Here is a 9,943-nt window from a genome sequence, read left to right as displayed (position 1 = left end):
TCTATCCTTGAGTTATCTTGTGTGTAGCCCAATTCTTTCACCTTTGGACTTGGTTGTTCTTACAACAATTCCTTGTGCTTTTCCCTAAATTTTCCAAGTATCCTTTGATTTGGAAAATAGCAAATCCCTACCCAAAATCTTTCCTTGTGTAGCCTAAAAAGAAAGCCTAATGTTTAATTGTAACCTTTGAGTTTCAAACCCTAGCCTATTTCTTTTCTACCCAACCTCTAAACCACTTGAGCCAAATGTCTTTCTTAAAACCTAACCAATTTTAATTCCACCTAAACCTTAAAATCCCACTTTGTTCAAAATCCCCAAATTTAATAATCTTTTTCCCCAATCTCATCCAAATCCATAATTTCTTTTCCCAAATTCTCTTCTCCTTTTTCCTTCTCCCTACCCGTGAGCTACCCAATACCACCCCACCCCGTCGCTCCTTCGCAACCCGCCACCACCAACCTGCCCGTCGCTGTTCGCCGCCGGAGTTTTGCCGCCGCCGCCGCCGTTCTGCTGTGCCGTGTCGCGGAGCAGCGCGCGCGCGCGCGAGAGAGAGAGAGAGAGAGAGAGAGAGGCAGCGTGAGTGGAGAAGAAGAAGAAGAAGTTGTGGGCTTTGTTTGTTGAGCTTTGGATCATCTCCTACCATGCCTAGAAGGTCAAGTTTGGCAAGGAAAGCGGAATGGGTGGATACCCATTACCTTGTGCTTGAAGGTAAAGCTTTTGATCCAGAATCTTTTTCAAGTTCCTTGTTGGACTTGCTTAAGTATCAAGGTTTGTTGGATGGGTTTCTCGCCATAAGGGCCGAGATTTACCCGAGTTTGGTGAAGGAGTTTTACCGTCACATGGTTGTGACGAAGGAAGGTGAAAGGCTTGAGATCACCTCTAAGGTGAGAGGGGTGAAGGTTGTGTTGTCTGAGAAGAGGTTAGCTCAGTTGTTGAGTTTGTCTGCTACTGGAGTGGCTCAGTACAGTGGTCATTCTTGGATTAGTACGGATACCATGGGGTACCGTGACTATTTGAGTTATCTGTTTGGCCGTACGAGTGGTTTCACTCAAGCTTCGAGGCCGGAAAGGAAGTGGTTGTCTGCGGAACAAAGGATCTTGGTGATGTTGGTGTCAGATTGTTTGTTGCCTAACAACAACAAGAGCAGTTTGTTGGGTAAGTTGGAGTGTACCTTTGCTTTCTGTCTGAAGAATATGGTTAAGTTCAACCTGCCTGCTTTGATGATGCAACACATGGTGTTTTGCCGGGATCACAATCGGAAGAGTTTGCCGTATGGAATGGTGCTAAGTTGGATTTTGGTTAAGAAAGGTGTTAGTGTGGATGGTTGTCTCCCGAAGGCCGTGGGAAAGATGGTGTTGGATACCGCCGATCTCCGGAGTTGTAATCTGTTTCAGTTGGATAGTGGTGAGTACATCACGCTTGAAGAGGTTGCAAGGAAAGCACCTGTTGAGAGAGCAGAGTTAGCTGCCGGGCTTGGGATCCATGCCAGGAAGTTGAGCCTTGCAGTCCAGAGTTTGGGTGGTGACGAAGAAGTTGAGGAGGAAGCAGATCAGGAAGAAGGAGCACCGGAGACCGCCGAAGCAGAAGTAAGTGAATCAGACAGTGAGGAAAGCCGAAGAAGGAAGGAAGTTCGCACCAAGAGAGAGCAGGACGTCGTCTCTTTGCTTCGTCAGCAGAACAGTTTGATCGCCGAGGGCTTTGCGTTTGTGAAGTCTCAGTTTGTCGCAGTGCATCAGAGGCTGGATCAGATTGAAGCTAGTTCTAGTCACAGAGATGAAGCCGAAGAAGAAGAGTCTGAAGAGGCCGAAGAGTCGGAGAGTGAGGAGTTCTAGTGGTGTTGTGGTAACCCCGTTCGCTTCTTCCTTGTTGTTTCTTAGCCGTTGTAGCTTGGTGTTAGGTTGTTGTGTGCTTTGTGTGCTTGCTTGTTTTGTTTGTTGCCTTGTTGTTTAGCTAGTTTGTTAGTTGGTGTTTGGGTTAGTTGTTGAGTTCTTGGTTGTTGGCTAGAAGTTGGTTGTTGTGTTGAGGGTAAAGTTCTTGATGCCCAATCTATCCGTTTGTTGACCCCTTGCCAATCCTTGAATCCGTAATGTCTTCTCCTTTGCCTTGGAACCTTGTGAGAACTTTTGGAGTTTTAACCAAAAGGGATATTCTTGAAATTTCTTGTCACAATTTTGTTTCCTTGTTACCTTCGTTTTAACTCGTTGTACCCAAGTTTCGGGGACGAAACTTCTTTGAAGGGGGAGAGGATGTGACACCCCAAAAATCCACACTCTAATCTATGAATTAATTGAGTAATTAATTCTATTTCTCTTGAGGAATTGATTCCTAAAATCCTGATTTTTAATACTCAAGGACTAGTATTTGACTAGTCAATCTTTAAGTTGTGTTGTACCTTGTGCTTTGAGAGGAGTTCCCTTGTTCCTTACACTTTCTAAGAGTTAGTAAGGGTATCCTTGTCTTTTCACCAAGAGCTAGTGTTGTAATCTAAACCTAGAAGACTTCTTCATTTCATTCCTTACAATTCCTAGAAAAATATCTCTACCTTCTCTCTAGAAAAGAAGAGTAGCTTGTTCTTCAAGCCAAGTGAGACCTTTGTCAAGATTCCAAGTTTTGCTTCCAAGATTCAATCTTTCATCTATTTGGGCATCTAGAAGGGTAAGATCTAAGCTTGTCTAGTCTTTTTGGTTCCATCTTAGTTGTCTTTTTCTTAAAGGTAGGATCTTTATGATCTTTTGGTTTGATCTTGAAGTGGGTTTGGCTAGTGAGCTTAGTGGAGAGCTTGTTGTGGTGTAAGAGAAGTCTTTTGGTCTTCAAGAGGTAACCCATGCTCTACAAAACCTATTTTGCTTACCTATATATGATTTCTTGGATTCTACTTGTGTTTTGCAATGAAATGTGAGTGTTTATGCATTTATCTTGTGATATTGCATATCTAGAGCTTGTGTTTAGGGTTCCTTTGTGCCATTGCTTGGCATGTTCCTTGGTTCAAGTCATTTTGTTGTGTTTGGTGAGATTTGGTGTGTTTTGGACTTGAATTTGTGTTTGGAGGAGAAAATCCCCGAAGGGATTTGTGGTGATATCGGGACGTTCCCGCGGGCGGAACGGCGGGCGGGGCACCACCCGCCGGCTTACCCGCGGGTACAGCCTCGTGGGATATTGTTCCCGCGGGCGGGACCACGGGTGGGGCACTACCCGTGGGTCCACCCGCTGGTACATAGTGGTGGCGATGTCGGGATTTGTTCCCCGTGATTCGGTTGTCTTGGTGTTTGATCTTTTGGCTTCCCGATGTTCTTTTGTGGAACTATTTGAGTGTCTTTTTGATGTTTCGCAGGTCTAGAGCTATATGGTAGGTATCCATGTAGGATCTTTGGTGTCTTGATTCGTGCTAAGTGTTCAACATTGTGTTTCGTTGAACCAAGTGGTGTCTTGTGTGTTCCTCGGAACTATCTTGAGTTTCCCCGTTGATAAGCATGCTAGATTGTTGTCTTAATGCTAGCGTGTGTGTTGTTTGTACCTCCCGTTTGGTTGATGATAACTTGTGTTATTCATCGTTGTTGTCGTTGGGCTGTGACCCGTTCCTTGATTGAGTGTGTTTCATACCTTCTTTGCAATCCGTTGATTGATTCGTGTGAGTGGTGGTGCGTGTGTGGCTCTACCTGGATTGCACGATTAGTGGTATGGGACGCTAGTCACCAAGGTATTGCAGCGGTCCTCGTGGTGGCCGTGACGTGATTATGGAGTTGTGTTCCTTCGAGAAAGGTTCACGTGATTGGGGGATAACATTGTGTTATCCGGGCATGTGTTGCCGTGATTGTTGGTGGTTTGTTGGTGGGGGACGACGATCCCGGAGGAACAAGGTTGGACTTGGCTGTACAGGGGATTCTGGAGGTAATGGTTGGAAAGAAGATACAAGGTTGGGGTAGCCATATGGTTGGAGCAGGGCATAAGGAAGGCATATCAACTCGTGATGGGTGATGTCACGAGGGCTTGTGTAGCCGTTGTTGTGTGATCTTCTCTCATGACGTGTGCAGTCACGGAGGCTTGTGGTGTTTTGGCATGTATTGCCGTTGGGTGAGTCTTTATCCTTGTGTGTGGTTAACCTTTGTGGTTTGGGATGTGTTCCCGGTGTTATCCTTATGAGTGGTGAGTCTTGTGTTGTCTTTTGATCTTGGCTTTTGACTTATATATATGTATTCCGTTTCGAAAATGGTTTTTATATCTTATATCTACCTATTTATGATACTTAACTGTATTGGTGGGTTACCAGCATCTTTCGCTAACCGGGCGTCGCCCCGATGTTTATCTTTGTGTTCTTTCAGGTGTTGAGTAATCGAGTGCGATGTCTAGAGCCTAGTAGCTTAGCACCTGTATCTTTAGACGATGTTTTTGTGGCCTGCGCGCCAATGGTTTTAGATTGTTTTAGACTGATGTTTTGGGTTAGTGTGATACACTTGCAGATTGTCGCCTTAGCGTTACCTAGTGTGGTATACGTGGCATAACACCCCTGTTTGGATTTCTTTTATCCAGTTTCCGTTTATCTTCCGTTGTGCTAGTTTTGTTGTTAATCTGCATGTGTTAAGACTTGTTTTTAGGTCTTGTTGTTTTGGGGGTGTTACAGTTAAAATCTACAGCCACAAAAACCATGCATGCATTAGAGTAGGAGTAAACTAGATAAACTTATTATTTTTGTTAAATAAGTTAGTTCAGCTTGTATTGCTAATAAATAGCTTTTTCTGGTTGACAAAATCTTATTTATAATTTGTTTTGTATCTAATTCTAGTGTGAGAAATAATATACTATTGAGCTATTGAGCTTGGTTTCTTCTTTCACCACAAAATTCAACATGGTATCAAAGTTTTTTTAAGTTGCTTCCGTTGTTATTTATTTTCATTCCCTATGACTAGTAATAATTCGGAACAAACATTACCAAACTGTCATATTACAGAATTGTCATATTTGACAGCCAATGCTAATGCATTAGTAGAATCTTTTAAGTCGATTGCTTACGAAGGTAAAAATATTTTTTCTCATACACCCATCTGGATTGTTGATACAGGTGCAACGGACCATATTGTTAATAACATTGCATTTTTATGACTTTTCGTAAAACTAATCATATGCATGTTATGCGCCATTCACTGTTGCAATCAATTTCCAATTCTTCTAGTCCCTGAACAACATTATCTTTAAAGAGGATGTCAGTATCATTTGTTAATTTTTCAACTTGATTACTCCCCTGGTTATCCTTGTTGCTTCGGGTTTCTTTTTCATGGGCTTCATTGAATACAACATGAATTGATTCTTTTACCACCATCGTTCTTTCGTTTAGTACTCTAAAAGCCTTGCTGGTGGTTGAATATCCCAAAAATATTCCTTCATCTTCACGCTCATCGAATGTCTTTAGATATGTTTTACCATTATTAAGTATAAAACATTTGATACCAAAAGTATGAAAATAGTTAAATTTAGGTTTTCTTCCTTTCCGTAACTCATACGGAGTTTTGTTATATGACTTGTGAATCAAGCTCTGATTTTGCGTGTAGCATGCGGTGTTGATTGCCTCAGCGCAATATCTCTTAGGTAATTCGGCTAACGTAATTATTACTCGTGCCGCTTCTTTTAGCGTTCTATTCATCATTTCTGCTACACGATTTTGTTGAGGCGTTCGTGCGGCAGATAGTTGATGTAGAATTCCTTGAGAATTACAATAGTCTTGAATTACTTGATTCACGAACTCGGTTTCACGATCGGTTCGAATTTTGGCAATTTTCAAGTCTTTCTCGTTTTGCAATAGCTTTAGAAGTTCTGGCAGCTTCTGTTCCACTTCATTTTTCTTCTTGAGAAATATTGTCCACGTGTACCTGGAAAAATCATCAACAACAACAAGTGTATATTTCTTACCACTTATACTTACTGGATCTACTGGACCAAATAGATCCATGTGTAGTATACTTTGCGGTCTTGTTGTAGATTCTTGTATCTTGGATTTGAATGATGATTTGATTTGTTTTCCTTTCTGGCAAGCGTCACATATTTGATCTTTCTTGTAGACAATGTTGGGTGGGCCGTCAACTAGCTTGTTTCTTGCAAGCTTATTGATAGTCTTGAAATTCAAATGATTCAATCTTCTGTGCCATTCCCAACTTGTTGTGGCTGAATTGTTTGCCACCAAGCACACTGATTCCTTGGTTGTACTCCAGTCAACCACGTACACATTTTTCTTCCTTATTCCTTCGAGCACAATTTCTCCTGTGGATTCATTATTCACTTGACATTTTTCTTTGAAGAATTCTATGAGATACCCTTTGTCACAAAATTGACTTGTACTCAACAAGTTAAATTTTAGACCTTCAACAAAGGATACATCTTCTATTTTTATACCGTTGCGGGATATTGTACCAACACCTTTAGTTATGCCATATTGTTCATTTCCACCAAATACGACTTTTGGTCCTTCAATATTTTTAGAATTCACAAGACTAGATTTATTTCCAGTCATGTGTCAAGAACATCCACTATCAAATTACCAAATTTCCAGCAAATAATTTACACATTTTTAGGTACCCAACATGATTTGGGTCCTTGCGTGTTAGTCATTTTTGGTACCCAAGTCCACCTAGTACTCACTGATCTAAGACTAGGTGATTGGTAACCATTAAACACTTTATAATCATAGCTAATTTTTGAAAACATTTTTTTGTGCCGGGTTTTGAAAATTGACTCGATCTTTTGGCACTTGGGAAGAAGATTGTTTGAGCCTATGAAAGGCATTAAACCTACACTTAGTCCATGGTTTAATTTCATCAAACCAATCTTGTTTAGGCAAATAAAATCTCCATGTCCCAATCTTGGGAGATATTCCCATTCTCCTATGAAGACTTTGTGCAATTGACTCATTGGTATATTTTCATTTAGGAACAAACTTTTGCCTATTATTTGACTGCTTTGGCAAGATAAATTTATTTTGAGGCTTCGGCCTAGCAGTAACATTTTTGGCATTGGTTTGGTACCCAATTCCTTGTCTCATTGTGCTATCTTGACCTTTTACAAATTTTACTACTTGGACTTTAGTATTTAAAGTAGTAGTCGAATTGGTCAATTTTTCAGAGGCTTGAGAACACGAGGGATCATAGCCAAGGGCTTTATCGCTTGAGGGTTTTTGCATATTTACCATTTTGTCCATAATTTTGGATGAATGTGTAAACGTTGTTATAACCTCCCTAAGGTTGTGTTTTCTCACTTCCCTTGATTTACACTCTTCTTGAAGACAAATAATTTTAGCCTTCAAGTCCTTCACTTTAAATAGGGCATTTTGCAAATTTTCATTTAATTCATCTTTTTCAAGAATTAAGAAATTATTGCGCTCCTTACAGTTGAGAATGAGTGTCCATAACGGTTTGACAATCTTTCATTAAGTGAAAGATGGACTCCTTAAAGAATGATGAATTTACAGAGTCAAAAGATTTAGATGTTACCTCATCTTCTTCACTTTCATTCGTCATAAGACACATATCTTGGCAGGATGACTCGTTGGAAATACTCATGCAAAATAATGCATTGTCATCTTTTGAGTTATCACTTTCATCACTAGAAGATTCCTCAGACTCACTTGTTTCTAGTGGGTCACTGATGAGTGCTTTTCTTCTATCCTTTTTGAATCTTTTGTCTTTGCCCTTAAATTCATCTTGTTGAGAGTTAGAAGTATTTGTGTATTGATTTTTACTTACCTTGGGATGTGGACAATTTGCAGCAAAATGTCCAGGCTTTCTACAATTGTAACACAAATTCGAATCTGCTTCAACTACTTCTTTTCTTGAGTTTTTCGTTGCACTCCATTGTTTTCCTTGTGGAGTTTTCTTGTAGTTGTTTCTCTTTATAAATTTTCTGAATTTCTTGACAAAAATAGCAAATTGTTCGTCAGATAATAATTCATTATTTTCTATTGACCTTGACGTGGACGGTTGTTCGGCGACTAGTGCGCTGGTTTGTTCTCGTTCTTCCTCCGTCTTTGACTTCATTTCAAACTCATAAGCTTTAAGATCACTAAAGAGTTTGTCGGTTGATAGGGTTTTTAGATCCCTATGATCTCTCATGGCCATGACTTTCATGTCCCAAATTGATAGAAGACCACGTAGGATTTTGAGCGAGATTTCTTTTTGGTTAATGTCTTTTCCAAGATCATTAATCTCTCCCAAGATTTTTGCAAATCTTGTTTCCATGTCGGTAATATTTTTGCCATTTAGCATTTTGAAATCTTCAAATTTCTTTAATGCTATGGTGAGCTTATTATCCTTTTCTTGTTCGTCTCCTTCGCCGATCTGAATGAGTGTTTCCCAAACTTCTTTTGCTGATTGGAACTTTCGAACTTTTGGGAATATTGAATCGTCGATAGCTTTGAACAAAATATCCTTAGCAATATTGTCCAAGTTATTTTGTGATCTATCTTCCCGAAACCATTCCACTTTAGGCTTTGGAACATACGGTGGAGTATCACTTGTTTGTACGGATGTAGTGTTTACTTTCAAGATCTCAATAGGACCACTAGTGATGACTTCTCACATTTCATCATGTAGTGCGGATAAATGTACCTGCATACGAATTTTACAATCATCAAATTTTTATAGAGAAAATAATAGATTTTGGGCAAGAGCCATATATGTCTTCATCATTATGATTTTTTTTTTTTTTGAGATCTGTCTAGCATTCAAGATTGACTCAAGTAGACAACAGTTCTGATACCACTTGTTGGTCCCGAAAGGGTGGTAGAAAGTCTAGAGGGGGGGGGGGGGTGAATAGACTTTCTAAGCTTTTTCAAAATTAATAACACTTTGGTAATTTCAACTCCAAGTAATAAATAAATAATTATGTATTCAATTTGAAGTGCACATCAGAATAAATATGTAAAGTGTTATGCACAAGTAGAGAGATTTAATACTACGAAAGATAGATTTGGAATGAACCAATTTAAGAGCTTAACTCAAATATTTAAAGGAGATGGTTCACTCAATATTTTATTAGGCTAAATAAGATTATGTATAAGTTCACGTGCAAGGTCAACCGTGTGATGAATGTCACATGCAACACGTTATGATTTCTTAATGTAGCTTAGAGATGATGCATGGAAAGTTTGAGTTACATGCATACGTGAAAAACAACAAACCCGGATGAGTAAAGTTAGGCAATGAATAGTAACTGGGTTAGTCAAATAATAATCATGCAAAGCAAGTTAAGTAAGTGCAGTAAGTAAATAAGAGAGAGAATTATAGTGGTTCAGAAGTGGCGTAATCTTCCTAATCCACTTTACTCCTTTCACATCTAGGAGTAATTCACTATTTTTCCACACAGTTACAATAGTGAATAAGTGCTACACAGGCACTTCTTTGAGTGTTTTGCACATAGCTACACCCAACCCCGAGTGTCTCGCACACAGCTATACTTTACGCCAACTAAGTGTCTTGCACACAACTACACTTAGCCACCACGAGTGTCTTGCACACAACTACACTCTCTAGAGTACTTTTGCGCATAGCTTATACTCTCAGAGTTACAAATGACGGTAATTGCTTTTCCCTCCAACTCTTTTTGAGACTATTTAGACTAAGTCTCTTTTCTAAATATTTCAATGAATATTTTGACTTTGAAGATTTTACTTAATTTGCACTTGTATTCTTGTTGCTCTTTTCTGCACGCCCATGTTGATCTTCAAGTCTTCATGCATTTATATAGTAATCAAATGTATCCGTTGGAGAGGGATAATTTGATTTTTGAAATTTGAATCTTATAGCCTGATATTGTTTGACAATATGAGATCTTCAATTTGATTGATTGCCAACTTGTATCTGACAAGATAATATTTTTTATCAAACTTGACTTTCAAGTTGTTTCAAAAAAAATAATATCTTCTTCTTCTTTGATCACCAACGTCTCGCTGGCAAGAATTAAA

The sequence above is a fragment of the Ipomoea nil genome, unplaced genomic scaffold, assembly GCF_001879475.1.
Source record: "Ipomoea nil cultivar Tokyo-kokei standard unplaced genomic scaffold, Asagao_1.1 scaffold1568, whole genome shotgun sequence".
Taxonomy (NCBI): domain Eukaryota; kingdom Viridiplantae; phylum Streptophyta; class Magnoliopsida; order Solanales; family Convolvulaceae; genus Ipomoea; species Ipomoea nil.
This window is presented reverse-complemented; position numbering follows the sequence as displayed.